Source organism: Trachymyrmex septentrionalis, unplaced genomic scaffold, assembly GCF_001594115.1.
Source record: "Trachymyrmex septentrionalis isolate Tsep2-gDNA-1 unplaced genomic scaffold, Tsep1.0 scaffold11, whole genome shotgun sequence".
NCBI lineage: Eukaryota > Metazoa > Arthropoda > Insecta > Hymenoptera > Formicidae > Trachymyrmex > Trachymyrmex septentrionalis.
In genome coordinates this window covers 3,933,835-3,952,763 of record NW_017304228.1, presented here as the reverse complement: position 1 = coordinate 3,952,763, position 18,929 = coordinate 3,933,835, and the positions used below count along the sequence as shown (strand labels likewise).

General features: G+C 34.2%; 1 protein-coding gene and 1 long non-coding RNA gene across 7 annotated transcripts in view; both read left to right on the top strand.

Moving 5' to 3' along the window:
• The window catches only part of LOC108750552 (fasciclin-3), a 391,231-nt gene that overhangs the window by 240,104 nt on the left and 132,198 nt on the right, over positions 1-18,929 (top strand). The window lies entirely within an intron of this gene.
• LOC108750576 lies at positions 4,459-5,379 on the top strand. Its single transcript, XR_001939440.1, has 3 exons — positions 4,459-4,668; positions 4,863-5,099; positions 5,255-5,379. It is a non-coding gene; the product is annotated as an uncharacterized LOC108750576 (long non-coding RNA).

Here is an 18,929-nt window from a genome sequence, read left to right as displayed (position 1 = left end):
CCGTAGCGAGGCATTCGTTCATTCGCCGTTGAATACGAACCTGATGTACAATATATACATCGATTCCGGAACCAAACATCGGAGTTCAGATATTTGAAGGGGAGGAAGGGAATATAACAGCTCCGACATTTACGGCAAATTATCCACGAGACGATCGCAAAAGGCCCACAAAAAACCCGCGAAAATTATGAGCAGCTTGCGTTTGGTTCCTTTTGAAAAATGTCCCTTGAATTACGCGCGTGTTTTCCGCCCCACTATCATTCGCCAGATGACAAAGACCGGCTTTTTGGGCACGAATTTCCGGTCTCGCGGGCTCGACGATGATATTTAAGATAGTTACCTTTAACGACGCTTGATTCCATATGGAAAGCCACAGCGGTCGTTGGCAGCTGCAAGTGTTTTATCTATGGCGCGAGAAGTCCACCGTGACGACGCCGGTAACAAAGGTAAAAAGGCGATCCTTTTACGATGGGCGTAACCTTCGATTTCTCACGAGCCAGTGCGTGACGAATTGTGAACGATGTACTAGTCGAACGACTTGATCGTTCCTATCTGCGATTTCCTGTCTACCATATGTAGTGTGCACACTAAATATATAAAGTGGATAAGTATACAAAATTTTTATATTTCAAAGAAACTTGAATTTCTTATTTAAATTGTTACAGTGAAGAAGAAATTATATTCTGACACGAAGAGCTATAAGAATATTCTTCGATGCAAAAATAATTTTTTATTATTTACGTTATTTAAAATAGTATATATTTTTTGTGTTAAGTAGTAATTAAATTAATACCGACAGCTGATTTTTTAAAATTTTTAATAAATGTCGTAAAGGTTCTATTATCAATTATAACAGAGAATTTACTTAGAGAATACTTAGAGAATTTTTATTCTCATAATAAATTTTATGGAACGTAGTATTGCTACAAAAATTGAAGTATGCAATTCAATTTACCCTTCAATATAATTTTCATGGAATCCATACGAAGATGGGAAGGATGGGAAGGATATTACGTTCCGATGTATGACATTTTCGAATTGACCTTTGCGATGCGTTCGTTAGGTAATTAGCTTATGAACTCTAGTAAAAGCGTAACAGATACTGCCCCTTTGCGCTGGTGAGCAAGCGAGGGAGCGACTCGATCGCCATTAAATTCAAAGCAATAATTGAGTTTGCCGCTCGTGTGCTGCTTCGTAGGAAATCTATACCCAGGACGCGGCAAGAAGTATACCGTCGTAGTGCATAAGCAGATATAATTAAAATGTTAATGGCGATACGTGCACTACTGGGAAAAGCGAGCAAGACACATCATTAATCTAAAAAGAAAGAGAATATAATCGCTCGAATATAATATCGAAATTTTAAGTCCTTCAGTCCCGCGACAAATCCGCAACTAAATCGAAATCAATGCCTGAACGAGACCTTCCCGAATAGCAAACTGACATTATTTGTTGTCATTTTGACATCAAAATGTCGGACAGAAAAGATTATTCTGCTGGAATATCTATAAAAATTGTCTAGACAAGATTTGGAAATAAAATTTTGTTAGACCATCAAAATAATTATGTATGATCTCAAACTGATTGAGAGAATGTCAAAATGTAATTTTGTGCAGCATTTTTTTGCTCATTATGCTTAAGTTTTCTATATAATTATTTTAACAATTCACCAAATTATTTTCAGTTCTGTATTTATCTAAATTTATAGATACTTCAGTAAAACAGTTCTTTCCGTGCTTCAAAGATGATCATTTTGGCTACAAAATAACGACAAATAACATCATCTTGCCTGGGAATGTCTCAATAAAAATGTTACTGTTCGAGGTGAAGTTAAAATTCTGGAAAAGAAGCAAACAGGCGGAGGCGTGGAGAATCAAAAAGTGATCAGAGATCGGGATGAAGACGAAAGGAAGGAGAAGAAAGATCGCACAAACGATTCCAGCCTCACGCGCGGTCTTCACGTGGCTACTTTCCCGCCGAAACGTAATTTAAAAGTTGGCAAGCGCATCGTGCCTTACGACCACCCTCTGCTGTTAATGAAACTTCCTCCGCGCGCTCACACTTTCAATTTTCCACCGCGTGGCCGTGCACACCCTCCGCGCCATGAAAATCAGTCTTCCATCCTTCCACAACTAGCGACAAACCACCGCCTACTTTTCCGTCGTTCTGCTTCCCTTCCTGGAGCTTTCCGGAAAGCACTTGCTTCTCCTCTTTCTCATTACCAGCGATACCAATGCGGTTCTCCTGGCAAACGAGCGTCACGACCATATTTTTTTTTTCTTATCATTGCCACGCGCGTTATCAGCTCTCATTTCATCAATATTGTTTTCCGCTCTCTATCCCTTTGCTGTTCTTACGTATCCTCCGACGTTGTTGATTCGATGTTCGATATGGTATCAGTATTATAAGCGGGTCGATTGGCTATGTTACTGTGAACGCGAAACTCATCTTCCTTCTTGCTTAACTCGCAAATCGATGGTAATACCGGCTTTAGCGTTAAAGAGGACCGTTCGAACCACGCGAACGTGGTCAAATTAATTCACGAATAGGGAATGCTAATTAAACATATTATACAGATCCTGGAATTTATGGAACATGTCCTCCAGGCGGTTACAATTGTACGCGATAAAAGAAGGCCGTAAATCAGTATTCAAATTGGGGATTCGGATTTTCGGATTTTCTTTAATCTTACCTATCTATTTTAAGAAGTCTTCTCTATATAAATGGAAGGATAGGTGTGTGTGTGTGTGTGTGTGTGTGTGTGTGTGTGTGTGTGTTTCATTTTCTTTCTATTCCTATCGCTATATATTTTCAATTTTGATCTAATATTTTTCTGGGAAAAGGTAATCGATTTTTAATAAGTAATCTTTTACAGAGAGATTGCTATTTTCATAGATCGAGGAATGCTGGTTTAATTTCTAAATTCCACACTTTCGATCACAGCGACGAATTAACAGCAGTCTCGAAATATTGCAATCACAGGAGACCAACTTGCCGGAGGGAGACGAACGCGAAAATCGAGCGCAACGACCGGAATACTTTGCGGTCGCTTTTTGCACCTCGGCCAGGAGGTTCTATCACGATATTCCGTCAAGGCGGCTTGACGGCGGCATATGTATGTATGTACCTACCTATAACGCCACGACGCGACGGAGTGCAAATAAGCGCAAAATGACTGGCGGCATCTGGCCATATTGGCGTAAAGTTGGAAAACGTCTGCCAATATACAAGAGCTCGACACCTATCCTCGTCACCTTTCGGAATTCATGGCCGCCGTTATTCGTGGCTCCTCTCCTTGCTGCGAAACTTCTCCGCGCGAGAAGAAGCCGGGTCGACGGATGCGGAAAGACAGGAAATGGCAGGGGAAAACTTTGGTGGGAGATGCGACCGATATAGTTTTTTTTTGGGGTACCTTGGGAATACACTGGGTCGCGTGAAAAACGACGTATCCGTTCGAACTAGATGGGAGAACGAGCACGTCGAATTTGAGATAGGTATCTAATAAAAAACGATGAAAAGTGGGGTAACCTTTAGGAAAGAGAATGCACACACACACACACGCGCGCGCGCGCGCACGCACGCACATAAATTTATATTGCATGATGAGATCAAGTAATAAGCTTGATAAAATCATATACTTACTTTTATATTGACGTAATAAAGTGTTTGTTTCTTCTTTCTTGAAACAGCTGTTTTGAGCAGGTCACTGAATATATCAGCTTAAATAAATAATATGAACTGTTTTTGTTTCAAATTATATTGATAAGATACAATAGAATACGCAGAATGCTCATGTTTTTTTATTTATTGAAATAAATCAAGAAAAATAAGACATCTTCTTAATGCTTTCATAACAAGAGAAGTTGTAGAAATTACTGGAAAATATATATAAAAAAATATGTGAAAATATATCAAGCAAAAATTATAAGAGGTCTATTTGCGTTGTTCAAAATTTCCAAAAAAATGTTTGCACCTGAAACGAAATAAATATATATTTGGACATTAAAAAGAGAAAGAAAAGATTATGAATACGAAAAGTGCAAGCAACATAACAGACCTAAGGCTCTAATTATTATTATATAGGCTTGTGTAACTTATTATTATTGTACTTGTTTTTATTATGGTGAGATTTATAAGCAAATGTTTTAGTATTTAATGCAAAAACTTTATAGAAATAAAGCTTATTTATAGAACATTTCTTAAAATAATAAATTTTTTAATACCTTAGTATTAATTATTAATGATTGCTTAATTTTTATTTGTTTTTGATCTATTGCATTGTACTGCGATACAATATGTATTGTATTTATAATAATAGATAATAATATAATTAGATACTCGAAGGCACTAAAAAATTTTGATACATTTTAATCATCATAACTGTTTCTGAATTCTATAACGCGAATAATATAAACGTGACTCGGGAGAAGCTTGGATTGAAACGAGCAACAAGTGCAACTGAATACAGTCGAGATATCGAGATGTCAATCATGCAAAGTGAGATGGAACGTGAAAAATGTCTGCGGCAACGAAATGTGGAAAGATTAACCGAGAATTGAAAATTGTACGGAGGCAAATAGAGAAAAAGACGATAAGCTCGCGAATGTGCGTCTATCATTTCCACTTAAGTTGACGGGGATATGCTGAAATATTTGATAAATCTTTTGTGTGCGTATGTGAATACATTTATGAATTTTTAAAAACTTTTCTCATTTTACATAATGAAATGTCGGAACTTGTCGACATTTTAGAACTAATAATTCATTTAAATTTACATTTTAATTATGACATATATTCTAATCAATTGAAATATCTCAATAATTTTTTTCAAAGAAATGCAAAATTTTTATGAAATGTCTTAGGCACTATCAAGCTTTCATTACTATGCAAATTTAAAGCCACATCGCCGCTCGAATAAAATTTTGCTCTCTTCAAATCGCTCGAAAAAAGTTCGTTGATAATCCACGATTTTCGAATAAATCCGCTAGCTGACGAAGGAACTTTCGCAGAAATATCCCATTTCGATAGACTGCACCGGAAGCAATTCGCCTAAATCTGCATTGAATTGCTCTTCGTCTACAGTATTGTTAAAAGACAAGGTGAGAAACTCGACCCAGTGGACAAACGAAAGGATTGATATTCTTTCATTGTGCGCGTGTGAGTTTGGAATAGTACGTTCATTGAATTTCGCTCATTCCAACGCGCACGAAGCAAATAGGACTGGTAGAAAGTAAATAATAATTGGATTATATAGAAAAGAAGTCACAGCGCGCACATCGAAGTATCCATTATGGTGTGAAATATTCACTCTTTTATGTCAAAGATATGCAGATAGATACGATGGGTCATTATATATGTATTCGGTGCGTCAAAGAAAATCATATCACCATAACATGACTAATAAATGAAGTTACACAATTACACGATATTTATTAAAATAACGCCGAAGCGAATTAATTTCTCTACATAGGATTTTCCAAATATAACAAACTAGCTCTTAATGGATTTTTTAACTAATTTATGGAATGGATTTTTTTTTTTGTAAAAATGAACGAAAAACGATGGTTTAATATCTCGTTTAAAGTATAGTTTTAAAATATTGATAGAGGTTACTACATAAATAGAAAATTTTCAAGAATCTTTGTTTTTGATTTTTTTAATCTTTATCTTGGTTTCGCGATATTCTAAATTTATAATAATAAGTATAAAATGATAATTTGAATAGCTCATTATTTAAAATAGAAATTATACTTTAAAATATTGATAGACATTACTACATAAATAGAAAATTTTCAGGATTTTTAAATTTTTGATTATTTTAACCTTTACTTTGGTTTCTTGATATTCTAAAATTGTGATAATAAATAAATGATAAAAATATCTTGAAATGATAGTTTGAATATCCCATTCTTTAAAGTAGCTGTAAAATATTGACAAAGATTACTACATAAATAGAAAATTTTCAAGATTATAAGTAAATTAATATCTTGTTTAAAGTAATTTTAAAATATTGATAGAAATTACTTCATAAATAAATAATTTTCAAGATTTTTATTTTCTATCTCTTTAATTTTCATCTTAGTTTCATGATATTCTAAAATTATATGATAATAAATAAATTGTAATGTTAAAATGATGGTTTGAATATCTCACTATTTAAAGTAGCTTTAAAATATTTACAGAGATTACTATATAAATAGGAAATTTTCAAGATTAATAAATTGCATTATAGAAGATATACTGAAATTATCCACATATACAGTAACGTTACTGTATTAATAATATAATAAAACTGCGAGATTAAGAATTATATGACTAGAATTTAAAAATATTCTCATTGTCTTTTATCGAAAACTATGCCACGCGAACGATTGAAGACGTTCGTTCAATTTATACGAACGAGAATTTCCTGTTCTTTTAAGTGTTATAATTCTTGGCCTGGTTGATTAAAATCGCAATATTTCTCCTTGGTAGCGTTACAAACGCCTCGTTAAAAAGCAGACCGCCACCGAAAGTTTCGCGAGCACATAAACGGTGGTCCCCTTTGACACCGCGCGTTCAACCACGAAATAAAGCACTAAACAAGAACGTGGCGGAATTATTGACCGTACTGAGTGGCCGATCATCGGCCACGAGTGCACAGTTAACGCGGCCAATAATTATCCACCCGGTATCCACGTAAGACGACCGTCCATTGTGCGCGGCCGCCTCCACTGTTTTCAATACGATTGTCCTCCGAGCCGCCTTATTGTTGAAAGTTTCCATTGTCATTATTATTTCGTCGCATTATGCGCGGAGATTTATGGGCTCGTGTAATTTCGTTCGGGACCGCCTTGATCCTCGGATTACTGAGAACGTGAATCTCCCTCTCAGACTCTTTGATGTACGATGCAATTTCGCGTCGTACATCTCGATGGAAATACGAGATTATTTCGATACTGCAGAAGTCAGAATGATATGGATATCGATACTGCAGGTTTTTAGGACTTAGGTCTTTCGTTGATAAAATAAAAAACTTACACAAAAATACGTAACCGCAAAAATTTTATCGAGACAAAAAAGCTTCTTTTTCTTTTATAACAGTTTCAGTAGAAAAAGCTACCATATGATCAGACATAATAATGGAAATGCAAGAAGGATATTCGTTACAGAGTCCGACATTAATTAATTATAATTTTAATAGTAATATAATGTAATCATAATAATAGTAATAATTAAGACTAATGAATAAATAATGAATATAAATGAGTAAAAATGTTTAATATAATTGTATAATAATAATGACAGTAATAATTAAAATTATTAGATTATGATATAATCAGCAGAACGGTATCGGATATTTCCATTCGACTCGATATTAAGGAGATGAAAGCTTGAATTCGGTTCGATATATAATATATATATATGTTACATATTTTACCCGTACATTATTATTAACATCATAAAGCAGAAAGTCTTGAAATTATAAAGTCGCTATCTTCATCAGTCGTATCTCTCGTCCTCCTCTCATTCCCGCACGTCTTTCCAGCACTTCCACTCCCTGCGTTTTCCTGACTTTTCTCGTTCTTTCGCAACTGGCATTCTGCCTGGCAGCGAAGTAGAGACCCCGAGGTAGAAATGGTTCAAGTGGATCTCGGCTACATCCCCTCTAGTTCTACGTTCCTCCGATCCATGACCTCGCGAGCCGCAACCCCCACAACAGTGCCACCACCATCACCACTACCACCACCACCAGTCCGCTATCACCGTCCGTGTCTTTCGAGAGTCGAAAACGCCCGGTGCTCGCTTGACTCTCGAAACGGCGACGAGAGTGGAAACCCGAAGAAGGTTTTTCACCGTACTGAAAAACTAAAGGCGTGCTACGTTAATAACGAGGCGGAAAGTATTGGTACGAGTGCCAGGCCCTCCTCCGTGTTTGCCCACCGTAACATAGTACGTTCTCTTAGCTGACGAATCTACAGAAAGTCTTGCCTCTACCGAAGCGATTCGGATTTAATGCAGGCAGATTTTTTGACGAACTCTGAAATTAAGTCGCTTTTTTTCGCAAGAAAGAAAATTGAGGAAGTTCATTACTTGGTACACATTAAAAATCAAGTATTTTATGACTAATGCTCGAAAATTTTACTAAAAAATAATATTTTATTTCTTTGCACATTCATGCAATGGGTAAATATCTTTTTCTAATTGCATATATCTTTCTCAAAGACCGACGCCAGAGGTTGACGAATTATATTTACTTCGCAGTAGACTTTATTCCAAGACGTTGACTTCAGCCGAATCTTTCAAAATACCCAGCAGCCGTCGACGACGAGCCCAACGAATTCCTTCCACCGTTCTCGCGCGAACGCAAATTTGCAATTCTCGTAGACGATACGGTGGAGAGATCGCCGGAGGGTCGCTTCAATTTCGCGAAGTTGGCTGACTGTTCGCGTAAGATTTGCATCGCAACTCTCGAGACTGCTAGCATCGCTTTCCTGACCCTCGTTTTAATTCTTGAATGCCATTCGGATGTCCGATCCCCTATTCTAACCGTGCCGACGGAAATCTTGAAAAGACGCATTCGCGCAATTTAAACATATTGATTAATGATGCCACGTGTTTAATGTTACTTCCAAATGTCATTGTCAATTATTACACGGAAAGAAAGGTTAAAGTATCTAAAAATTTAATTAAAGGCAGATTCAAAATATTTTTATTTGATTATCAAAATAATCATGTAAGCAACTCAAGCTCGCTAAAATTAAAATTTCTTGCAACATTGCTTATCATGTTTGAGTTTTCTACATTATCGATACTTCAACAAAAGCATTTTCAAATTTATAGTTAAATTTTTAGATATTTTAAAATCATTCTTTCCATGTAGCAATTTCTTATTAATTACTCGACTGTAATAGATACCTATGTATTTTTCATTTATTTTAATTTTTTTATCTTGTTAATTTGTCTTAGTTGGATGTAGTAATCAGCGAAAACGCGTGTTCTAGAAATGAATCAAGTGAAATATTAAATATTTTAACCACTAATTTATAACTAATCGTAATGTTAGCCATCTACAATATAATATATATAAAAATATATACTATATATAATATATATTTTTTTCTGTTTTTACGATATGAACACTGAAATTACTTCACGATGCAGTATTTGGGTTTGATTTCCAGAGTATCGGTGGAACGCACATTCGTTATTTATTGCATTTCATGTTAATTCTCTGTACCAATTACACATTGCAAATACCTTTGATATTCGAAGCGGAAAATTACTAAAGAGTAAGCTTTTCACGCAAAACCAACATCATCGGTTGATGTCAACATACCGACGAATGAGGATAACAATTTGTTAATGAAACAGCGTTACAACAAAGTCGTTAGTTGTTGTTTAATTGCGTAATTGTTTAATTGCTACTAATATTACACTTCATAAATTGTTTCCTGCTATCAGAGAAGTGTACTTTATTCGAGTGACGCAATCTCAGGGCTGTTATGAAGTTATTGCAATTATTACGTCGAACAACATGATGTAAATCGAAAACGAGGATTCGCGTGATGTTTTTTTCTTTTGCGAATATAGAAATAATATTATCTTAACTCTTTATGAATTGACGACTCCATTTGAGGTCATCTTCTTTTTATTTTGTGAAGTTCTCGTTCGACTTTTATGGAACTTGATTTATAATCAAAGTAATTTAATAATGGTTTATTTGAATCTGCGCAAAAATAAAAAATTGAAAATGAATGATCAATATATAGTAGACGGAAATACAAGAAATAATGAATCCAATATGGTAGACAGAAATAGAAGAAATTCGAGAAATAGAAGAAATAATATTATCATAAAACTCAGTTTTAATTGTGAAATAACATAATTTTTAATTGCGAAATAAAATGAAGTTTCCAATTTCAACTTTATTTGAAATTCAGTGCCACGCAAACAATATTGATTTACAAATCTCTGATTATGAGTCATGTGTCTTTAGATCCTCCTTCATTGGAAATTACTACCCTTTTGAAATTCATGCTATATTCAAACTCAGCGATATGGAAAATCTAAAATTGAATTTTACTAAATCTATCTAATTATATAAAATAAAATTTCGAGGCGATAAGTGAATTCAAAGAAAATTTTAAAAATCCTTAGAAAAAAGATTTTTCAATTTGTTTGTTAGAAAGTTTCTATTCTCTTAAAAAATTAATACGTATAAAAAATTTATTAGATTTATTGCTAAAGTAATATTATATATATATATATAAAACATAATTTTAATCTTGAATCATCATATCTTTTTCTTAATTGTATAGTACTTAGGATTCTATAGTAAAGTATATCTTCATGTGCTCGAAAAGATAAATTATCAAATATATGCGTGTATTACTTGCGGTAGTAATAATCGACAAAATTACAACAACGCCATCGTAACGTCCCACTTTAATACATATTTCACCGGTGGCAAGTTGCGTCAACGTTAACTTTCGTTGTGTTCCTCGAGGAACGGAAGATTTATAAGGTCAAGTGGCACAACACGATGCCGCCAGTAACCTTTACGAGCGTCATTAATATTTCGTCATCCTCTCTGTTGCAGGTAAGCTTCCATTCCCCATTCGCAAGGGAGAAAGATGGCCCTTGGGATTACGCAGATCGACGCAGCTGGCTATGTCCCCCAGACACTCGTTCTTCCACCATATATTCCCTTTTCGAAAGATTCGCGTGAGTATAAATAAATAATTTGCATAATCGCGTTGTAATTGAGTAGTTCTAATTTTGTATTTATTTATTGGATGACTATAAACCTGTCATTTTAAACAAGAAATAATAGCCTCTCTTAATTTAATATTATATTCTCATTTAATTTTCTTACTTAATATCTGCCACTTTTGGCTTAGTATTGCGTAATATAGTATTTATTAGTAGAAGAAGGAATTAGAATTTGCGATCAGTACCAGATATTGCAATACGTTTATCGAAGAAACATATAGAATTGACGATTAATCTTTAAGTAGATAGATAGGATGGTCACAGCATCTTAGATAGTTTTCTTTAAAATCTTGTTTTGGAAGTGGAAAATGAAAGTATTACCCATGCCCACACACACAGAAGTTTGAGAATTTATTTTTACATCTTATTATTTTTCTCTATCTCATAAAAATTAACTAAAAACTAATTAACTAACATAAATTTAACTATAACATAATATACCTATTAGTAAGGAATATAATTATAAAATTAAAATTTTTTAGAATATTCTGAGCATTCCTATTACTTTACCTATCTTTAAATTTATCTACTAAAAAGATTATCTTCGTATTCGCTTTAGAAAAAACGTGTTTCCGGATTGTTCTGCATATTTTTGCCAACTGGGCGATTTATAATCAATCATTTTTTTAAATCAAATGGATCATCCGGAAAATGTTGACCGGGGGATGAGTCGACAACAGGATTGGGGCGTGGGTCAACAATAATAAATACAGGGCGGTAGAGACTGATAGCGAGCACAAACACCGCGAGTATAAACATCAAGTGACGTTTAAAGCGAGAAACGCGTCGAGGTAGCGAAGAGTCCGTAGCTTGTGTAAGAGGACGGAAGAGAAATGGTAGGTGCGGCGACAAAAACGGCGATTAGGGGAGGTGCTGACAGTGCTCTGGGCGAGTAATGCTGACCACATACCGCAGCGTACACCTGCAATCCAACCCTTCCTCCGGCATTCGGCCGCTTTCGACCATCCTCGCACAACTCTCCCGTCTCACGGAATCAGAGATATCCGTGCCGCCACCGATAAAATAATGATCTTCGACAGGCGCCAGTGAAATAAAGCAATCGTAGCCCCTTTTTGTCCCAGACCCTTTCTGCTACGCCGATTCGATCTCCGAATCTCATCAGCGAAATTACAGAACTTCAACGTTGAATTGGTGGGAAATAATCGATCATGGCGAGAAGGGTTAATCACCAACTTAAAATGGTAGGGAACTCATTTCTTAAGTCTTCCACGGAAAAGACGATTTTGTTAAAGTTTCTAAAAATTTAGTTAGATACAGAATTCCAAATAATTTTATTGGATTATTAAAATAATTATGTAGAGAGGACGCTCAAACTAATTGCTGGAATGTCAAAACTTTTTGCAACATTGCTTATCATACTTGAGATTTGATTAATTATTGATTCAACAAAATTATTTTTAGTTCATATCTAAATTTTTAGATATTTTAGCAAAATCGTTCTTTCTGTGTGTGTATCTATAATTTGAGTGAGATTAGAGCATTCTTTAAATTTTTGAAGGTGTTTTATACCGTTTTTTATTATGTAAAATAACATTATTTATCTGCACTTATAATATCTGCTTAAGGCTAAAAGCCTTATTGATGATATTTTAAAAAATGTCGACACATCTCAAATTACACAACTTGTTTACCGTCTTCTATTTATAGCAGTATCATCTATGTCATTCTTTACCGAATTTCTTTCGGGGTTACTAATTCAATTACATGCTTTAATGTAACAAGAGAGGGATTAAATTTGAAGGTATATCACTTACCAGGAGCGACTAGATATTAATTGCATCAACTCAAAGTTCGAACGCCGACGCTGTCTGGTTATTAAGTTTTCCCGCTCGGATGCCACCGAGAACTTAATGAAATAAGGAGCGCGAATAAAATAACTCGGCTAGAAGGGATAAGTTACTAGGAGGCAGGCAGACGGGATAAGAAACTTTTGAAACGGATGAATAACCCTGTAGATGGTTTTAATATTAATTACCACGTTTTCTTAATTAATCACCACGTATCTCAAAAAAATAAAACGACGAAGTGGCTGACTCCAAGTATCTTCCGCTACGGGGTTAATGAAACGAGTAGCGGGAATAACATGATTTTTGGTCGTTCGCCAACGAAATCCCACGGACGCAAAACAGACGATCGTTACGCTGCGTGGGATTTCGGGAGTCGCAAGACCGTTTTATTAACTATCTCTGCCGCAGGGCGCCATCCACGAGATGGTTCCGTTTATCCTTGAGATTTACATGTTGATCTAACTAATTAGATCATCCGCATACAGTGGTTAAGAGACAGTTGCTGAATATAGTTGCTATGTTGAATAAGGTTCCAGTAGAGCCTTATATTTATATTCTTCTTGTTGGTAATTTGTTATTTTCTTTGGTTAACTTTATATAAATTTTATAACTGAATGTGTCAGTCAAAAAATGTGTTATCAATTATGATTATATTTAGAGAAATAATCGTGAAATATTAAATGTGTTTTAGACGTACTTAATTGCTAAATAAAAACTTAAATTGCTGTTTTTATCATTTATTATATATATATATAGAATGTTTATTTTATTTTAAATTTAGTTAATAAGTCACTTAATCTGTATAGTACATTAACTTTTATTAGTATTTCATTTAAAATAACAAAGGTAATTTGCTAAACGTATATTAGTTTGCAATATTAAATTTAATTTAAATAACATTAAACCATATAATGTTATTTATATATAAATGTCAACATTTAATTGCAAATTTTCGAATTTCCCAAAATCAACACTAATAGATGTAAATATTTATTATTCATATCTTGATTATTAACGGTTTCCCCTCCCCCCTTTCTCCTCTCTCTCTCTCTCTCTCTCTCTCTCTCTCTCTCTCTCTCTCTCTCTCTCTCTTTCTGAAAATATGTGTTATTTAATATGACAAGAAAAAACCTCTTAATCTAATAGTCCTTTTCTAATTTTCCAACTGTTTAACTGAAGTGGCGTTTATGCATATTTTGCCACAAATTTGAATATATCCGAATGAGAATCAATTATAAGTAAGCGAACGTTGTGTCAACTTGTCTAAATGCCGCGAAGATATAAACGGAGAACGGGGCTTAATTGCTAGGCAAACGTAAGAGAGGATACGCGGAAGACGATGGTTATTGTTTCAGAAAACGATTAAACGGAGCACGACAGCTTATAGAAGCAGACGTAGGAGTGGAATCATAAGAACGACAGCAAATATTGTATATGTAGTAACAGCGTATAATTTAATTATACGTTTGCCATTCTTATGGCGCGACTGCCTCTTCGATCGTTCTCTGTTTTGACTCTTAATATCAAATCTCATTCCAATTGTCTCGATTAATTTAAGGCATAAAAGAGACGTGATAATTGTTTTAATATTTCCACTGAAAAAAGATAAATATAATAAAACTAATTGTAATAGTGTAACTAATTTTTTTCTATTTTCATTTCTCTATTGTTAACTTTTATAGGACTTTTATAGGAAAACTATTGTATTTTGAAGCAATGAATACAATGAGAAATAATGAATTATAAAAAAATCTTACTTAAGGAAAAGCTGTAATCTATATATACTTAAAAAATAGACTCTCGTTCTTTCTAAAGGTTAAATTATTATTGTTCTTACATAACTCTCACATAATAAATTATGAATGCATTTTTAAATAATTAATTAGAAATTTTTCAAAGTCAAACATTAACTTAAACATTAAACATTAATAATAAAGTATTAGAAATTATGGATTAGACAAACCTTTAGGCGCTCACAAAAAGATATTTACGTCTGATATATGATTTCGATATTGCATTTATTTAAATAGAAGATGCAATCGATGCGATATTACTGGAGTACCGCAAGTCAGCCGTGTTGAATTATAGGTTTCGCTCGCGGATAAGCGCGGATGGCGCGCACACTGTATCGCGCATTAATAATCTCAATTAAAATCTATAATTACTTTCCGATTTGACTGATTCGCCGCAGGCCTGTGCTCATCGAGTTTACCATCCCATCGAGCATCAGGCAGATCGCTAGCAGCCGCAGTTCAGCCGGATCTCATCTCGATTCACCGATTTATGAAGCGATAACTTGAAGCTATTCCAATCCAAATGAGGTATCAAACGAGGCGGTTTCACTTCATATTCGAGAAGACGATTTAATTTCTCTCCATTATGGGAAACCTCTCCTTCTTCTTTTTAAACCCACCGGGGAAAAGAACATACCGAAAGAATGAAAACTCCCTCGTTCTTGTCCCGGTGACCTTTGATATAATAAATTGCCCTCATTACGGGACTATTGCTCAAAGCTATTCTAGCTGGTAGGATGAGGGTGGAGAGAAAGAAAGAAAGAGAGAGAAGAGAAAGAGCGAGAAAGAGAAAATAAAACAAAGAATGAAACAAAACAACAAAAAAGGAAAATAAAAGACCCACAATCATCAATGGAAAAAGTGACGTGTTCTCAATGAATTAAAACGAAATGACAAAAGCCGACTGCGCATGTTTTTCTCGTAAAGCGAGTACTCCTCGTGGCAAATTGCTTAATTAAGTGGCCTACTTATGGGATCGGAGTCTGTTATAAGGAAAGACAAACGATGTTGTCGACATAGTCATTGTCAACAAACGCTTATTTCACGCTTGATACGTAAATTTTACGTACAAATAAGAGAGGCATTAAGCTCTGCCTTTAGTCATCAGAAAATCCAATGTCACACTAAGAGCTAGGACAAGCAGAGAAAAGCTTTTAAAAATTCAGTCTGTTATATATATCAGTTTAGATTCTCTGATAGTCAGTATTGAAACAAGAAGCGTAATAAGTGATTTCAATTTTTAAGCAGATTTGTATTATTATATGTGTATTTTATTTAAGTGTTATGAGAAAACACATTGGACTGTATACTTTATATCATTTCAAGATTTCATAATCGTGCTTATTCTTTCTTTCTTTTAAGTTGATGATTGTTAATTATATTTGTTGTTATATTAAATTTATAATTATTTGTGTTTAGAAAGATCTAGATTATAAATATTTTGTTATTAGAAATGTGAAGTGTACGAAAATTTTGTATTAAATTAATAGTGATTTATTTTCTTACATATGTAAAATTTACGTATCAATAATAATATTATATTATTCAGTATCAATAGCTTTTTAACGTAAATAATTATTGTCTTTCACTGTCATTGTTTCCGAGACGAATCGATCGTAACAAATCTCAATATGATTGGCAGCGCCTGATTTGATTTATTTTCTATGCGTTTTGACAGTAGTTACGCCCTTCGTCGACTTCAAGCGGAGACAGCTTGACTCACGGATAGACGGATACAATTAAAACACGCGAAGTAATTGAATCGTATAGCCGAAAGTTCCCTTAACAGTCGCTATCAGCACGTAATGGTTGTTTTAACGAGTATTGCTAGGAATATGGTTTCCGACCATTTCGCCATGAGCGTATTCTAATTATCTTTTCGCTTTTGCCTTCCGAGAGCTCTTTTTGCTCCTAACAATATATCACACCTCTATCAGACCCATCTTTGAACCAATCTTTAGATTACTCTACTATTTCGTTTTCTGTAAGTGTGCGAGACATGTGCGTTCTAAATAAAACTGTCGCCGTCTTGGCGGGTGCAAATAATTACGTACAACTACACAGGAGGTCGAATCCCCAGGATAACAATTGGCGCCAATTTAATTATCTCATAGCTCGCAGAAACATTTATTTTTGCACCTTTTAAAGAGATATTTTCATCAGCTATTTTTGAAACGTCCGTGACATCATCACACCGTAGGAGCAGAAATTTATTGGAAATTGTGTTTCTTCATAGAGCGATTAAATTGTTTTATTAAACAAACAATCTCAATGTTATGTTGTATGATATAATCATTATGTCGAACGATCCGGCGGGACTTTAAATCTCAAACGGATTTGGCAATTATATACTATCAGTCTAGTATGCACCGTGCGACGCAGCACGTGAAGTCTTATTGTACGAGATAACATATGTAATTATCGTGTAATAATGCTGTGACGCGCTATATATAGAATTTGAGATTCGAATCGATCGTAGTTTGTTACGCTCTCATGTTAAACATGTGCGCACAATGGAAAAAATATTAGAAACAAAAATAAATGTTAAATATTAGAGAAATAAGAAAATTAAGGAATAGAGGTTAAACGTGACGGCGAATATAAAATGATATATTTACATATTTTATATCTTATTTGTATGTATATATTAAATATTATATTAAAAAAATAAAAAAATTAAGGATAGTGATTAAATATAATACAAAAATAATAATAAATAATAATGATAATAATATTAAACATAATATTTATTCTTGCTCCTAATACTTCTTCCGTCATGCGTAGGGCCTTATTTTTTATGATACCTATTAAACACGCTAATGTGTCTCGCGTGTTTATTTTAATTAACCTACTCATACATTTCCTAATTTAATATTGTTGAACTTATTACTTGAATTAATATTTTTTTGAGATTGAAAACTTATCGATATTCCTAGATTAAAAAACTATATAACTTGATTAAATTATGAATTAAAATTATCAGAAGAAAAGAGAATTCAGATTTTTATCTCTGGGAGATTTTTATCCATTAATAGGAAGGATTAATTTATTCTTACTAAATCACAGTTATATGTTTTAAATAGAAATTAATTTTCTTTTACTTCTTTATTTATATTTCAGACTATTTAAAATGTATTTTATATTATTCGTAAAATTATACATAACTTTCTGAAGATTTTTCCTTTGTTACAAGGAACGAGAAAGTATCTATGATAAGTATGATGTACTGTCGGTTCTTTTAAAGCAACAGTTCCGTCTCTTGCGACGTTTGCGAGCAAAGCGGATCAAATAAGAGACACGGCGGAAACTTTGAATTCCGGTCTATCACAGCCAGTACAAAACTCAAATTCCTCGGTCAACTTTGGTCAACGGACGACGTTTCGTATATAGTCCGGAAACAGCCGCGCCGGTCGAAACTTCCCGTTACATCCGCCGATTCGGAAGTTCACGGCTGTCAGTCTGTATAACGTCTGTACGTCGAAGTGACTCAGCAATTTACACAAGCGACAAAGATCAATTCTAGGTCCGGGCTAATGGTTTACCTTTCTTTCGAACACATACATTACGTTTCTCATCTCAAATTCCTCTGAAAAAAAAATCTTGCAGTTATATCGAAAAATTATTTAGATACAAAAAATTAGCTAAAGTGATAAATGATCAGCAAATACTGCGATATTGAATATGTTTTATATAACTTTTATCTAACAATATAGGTGACAAAGACAGAATTTATATTTGAACTTTTTATTAAACTTATCAAGAAAGTCTCTCTGTAACATCTAGTTAGATGACTGTGACTATAATTCATATTTAGCAGTGATTCATATTTGATTATGAGAAAATTTTCTTGTATATATTGTTAGAATAATTGTGTTGTTCTACATATATGATATATACGTAATTTTCTACCAGATAAAAAAAACAACGATAATTGCTAGCAGGAGCATCAAAATATTTTTTTGCGTGTCGTCTGTCGATAAATCTACTGAATAGATACATTAATATAATAGGCACTAAGTATGTAATAGGTGCAAACGTTAGTCTCACCTTAAGCCTTCGCGCGTAAATTAATTACGCTCTGAGTACCTTCTCGATTCTGTATTGATCTTCGGCCGGAACGCTCAAACCTCTACATTAATTCTGTCGATATAATGCTCTCCAATGCCACCACGTGTAATGGAAATGATCGAAAGCCTTCATTCACTCGTCTCTTCAATTACAACGGACAATACTACACAGCAACTTGCAAGTTAAACACCATCCGCCTATCTGCCGTGGCAGCTGCGCAAACGTAGATATTCATTATTACACTGTAAGACGAAGGATCGTCAAAGAGCCGCGTAGGACGTTGACATCGTCGATTCGCTTCAAGAAGTAGAACAGCGCTATTGTCAAGTATGATGGTCTGATCAGAGGTTTACGACTTAGCCAGAATACGGGTCTGATGATAATGGATGCCCGTTATAATCCGAATTAATCTGTGGTTTAACGGCTATTTGATTATGAATCATAGAAGTTGCTATTTGAGAGAGAGAGAGAGAGAGAGAGAGAGAGACTACTGTAATTTATTTAT